The following is a 3,358-nucleotide window of genomic DNA, read 5'->3' on the forward strand; positions in this document are numbered from 1 at the left end:
TATTTACAGAAATGCCAATGGATTCAAAAAATGTGTAAATAGTTAAAAGATTATGTTGAGCAGCTAGATTCGAAACAAGGAGAAGGGAGGCAAATACTTAATCTTATTACTTACTGTTTATATTTACATACGACAGTCAAACCCTTCACAATGAACAGACAAATCTGGAATGCACAAAGGTAAGACGTTCCTTGGTGCTTGTTAAACACTATATTTGTTTTACATTGATTGCTCGTGGTTTGTGTGATTAATGGCCAAGTAGATGAATAGAAATTTTAAAGAATTCGTCGGTATACTAGATTAGTGATGTGCCATGCTGGCTAGAGATCGGGTTTGCTATCTTTAGCACAGCGGCATCGTTGGCATCTCTTCGTAATAAATGCTGCACTTCGCTTTTGTGATGTATTGCTCTCCTTTCACATTTGCTCTATAAAGTGCGACGATTTATTACCCTGTCAGTGTACATTCTTTATGATTTTTGTGACAACATCCGTAGGCGGCGTCTTAGTCACTGCATACAACGGTTAGCTTTATTGGTGCGCCCTGTTTTCATCAATTTACTTCGACTGTATTTATTAACATTTTTTCAGCAGCAATCAGGTGAATCATTGTCTCGTCGCTTGCATAGAAATGTAACCATATGTATTCTGGCATATGCTCTGGAAATTATGTGCCCCAGCAAGTTCATGACTGCAGTAAAGTTGGACGTAATAGAATTTCATGATGATATAATGTACTTTAATGATATAGCGAGCAAATAATGGCGAACATATTTTCCGTCGGGTTATGTGTTTCGAGAAAAAATAATTTAAATTATTAATCGCTTGCTGTGTCAGTAGGGACATAAATATATTTTTTCTCTGTAACCCCTTTTAAATGCTGTTCAATGCGTTAGTTATACTCTATTTGTTCTGCCATTAACGATGAAACACCTTTTCTGTCTTACTCTTCTTTGTAACACGCACACATATACATACAACTAAGTGTGATTGACATGGACACTGGAATAACCAAGGGATACAAGGAGTAAGTATGTGTATACTCCGTAGGGGAGTAATGTTGCCGGTGCACCTTGTAGGCATTACTTAAGGTTCTTTGCAGCGTCCCTTCGGCCCCTAGCTACAACCCCATTCCTTTTACTGTACCCTGCGATCATTATCTCTTTCTTCCATCTGGCTTTGTTACACCTTTCAAACCTTTCTGCTCTCAATTCCCACTTCAGTGCTGAATGACTTTATAGATTTTATAGACTTGTTAAATGAATATCAACCCTTCAGCGAGTACAATTACTTTTAAGTCGTTAAAACATTTGTTTATTGTAGAGGACACTGGTGTTCATTTTAAAATCTGTCTCATAATGTCTGTCAAATTGTTTTTGTTTTGTGCCACATTTGAATTCCTTTCCTTATGAAATGGTTCTTCATTGCTTTTGTCGCAAATAATGTTTATTTGATTATTCATGTTTCCCAGTTTGATTTTTCTTGTTTCATCCAATCAAGTCCTGCGTTACACGGAAAAAATATAATTTTTAAAAATTTTCATCGAACAAAAACAGTCTTTCTATCAGCTGCTTTGATGTTTTATCTTTTCGCACTGTAAAATTTTCCCCTGCTGAATAGTGTAGTTAATTACGCTCTTAAAATTAACTAGAAATAACTTTGACATTTTAAGGTGAATGAGGGTGAAAGCTTTCTAGTCAACGCGTAGTCTTAAATCTAGATGATATAATGAAGCACAATTCAATATTTTCTTGCCCTGAGCAGCATTTTATTTAAACTGTTTTCGAGAAGCCGAGGACTCGTATAATACGAAGGCGTTAGTCACACAGGGACGGGTTGTCGAGGAAACCACATTTTATCTTTGAAAACTGGGGAGGGGAGGTGGGGGAGGGGGAGTTGTTTAAGGGAATTTTAGCGGGTAGACGTTTCTTGGAAGAATTGGGTGGGAGGAAATGTTAAGGGTTTGTTAGTCAGAAAAATATGGAGTGGAGTCATGAAGTGTGGAAGTCTCCTTGTGAATTTTGTCATTTTTTCACTATTTAATTTTAGGTGGGTGAGAGTAGTGTAAATGATCAAGTACCCGGTATTATTATTATTATTATTATTATTATTATTGTGGTTGTTATGTTGTCATTGTTGTTTTATGGTATACGTTTTGATTCAGTGTGTATGTGTGTATGTACCTTTAGTGAAACTAGTTGAAAATAAAGGGTCCTAGTATGGGATTACGAAGAGATCTGACTTGACCAGTCATAAAACAATTGTCTCGTAAGCCTAGCTTCATTGTTACGAAGTCTCTCTCTCTCTCTCTCTCTCTCTCTCTCTCTCTCTCACTCTGTGTGTGTGTGTGCGTGCGTGTGTGTGTGTGTGTGTGTGTGTGTGGCTTCTCGCCGACGTTTTGGATCTTAGAATTTCAATTAGGAAAACATGAAAATTCATTTAAAGCTAATTGAAAGCAAACTGAAGCATTTTTGAGGGTTGTGGATCTGTCTCGAATAAAGAATATAAAGATCAGGGTCAGGAATTTTAACGATCTTGTTAAAATGAGTCATCGTAATGACCTTCAAACAGCAGACTTTGTACATAGAATATACTTTGTACAGCATTCTGTCTACTAATGAGACGTCACCCACCATACACAGTATCTTCCGTCCCTAATATTGTTGTATTTACATAGAATCATTGCATGGATTAAAAAAACCACTCATGTTCCTCATAGTCCGATCAATTGTTATTTGTTTATTCAAATTACCGTTGTTTAATTGTTTCGCTTTTTAGCCATAAGCTGTATACAGTAGTAATACCACAGGTTGGTTATTTTAAGCGAAATCATCAAGGATATATGTTATCTGTTTCTTCCTCATTAATGTCGGTAGCAAAGAACGAAGAGGAATATTATTTTTTTATACTTCATATTATTATCCCCCTAAAGTGAAAGACGTTTTGTGTGTTCATTTCTTGATATATTATTTTAGAAGCTTGAACTTTTTTCTCGTGATCTTAGTAAAGGTAGATACGATAAATTAATCATTCCCTAACAAGGCGTTTTGATGATATTGCATTTAAACTCTCTCTCTCTCTCTCTCTCTCTCTCTCTCTCTCTCTCTCTCTTCTCCATAGATTATCTGGTTTGTAATTAACAAAGCTAGAATTTATTCGAATGCAGGTGTCTCATGTGGATATAAATATGTATCTTGGCAGAATCTTCTTTGTTGATAATCTAAGTACGGGTTTATTGCCTCAAAACTAAATAATACATTGCAGATATGCTCTCATCTTCATGCATAGTTTACTTTGTTTACTTATTTATATAGTCGTGTAGGCATAAATACTTAAAATCGTCTTGGGTTACTGCATCT

The sequence above is a fragment of the Macrobrachium nipponense genome, chromosome 21 (assembly GCF_015104395.2).
Source record: "Macrobrachium nipponense isolate FS-2020 chromosome 21, ASM1510439v2, whole genome shotgun sequence".
Taxonomy (NCBI): domain Eukaryota; kingdom Metazoa; phylum Arthropoda; class Malacostraca; order Decapoda; family Palaemonidae; genus Macrobrachium; species Macrobrachium nipponense.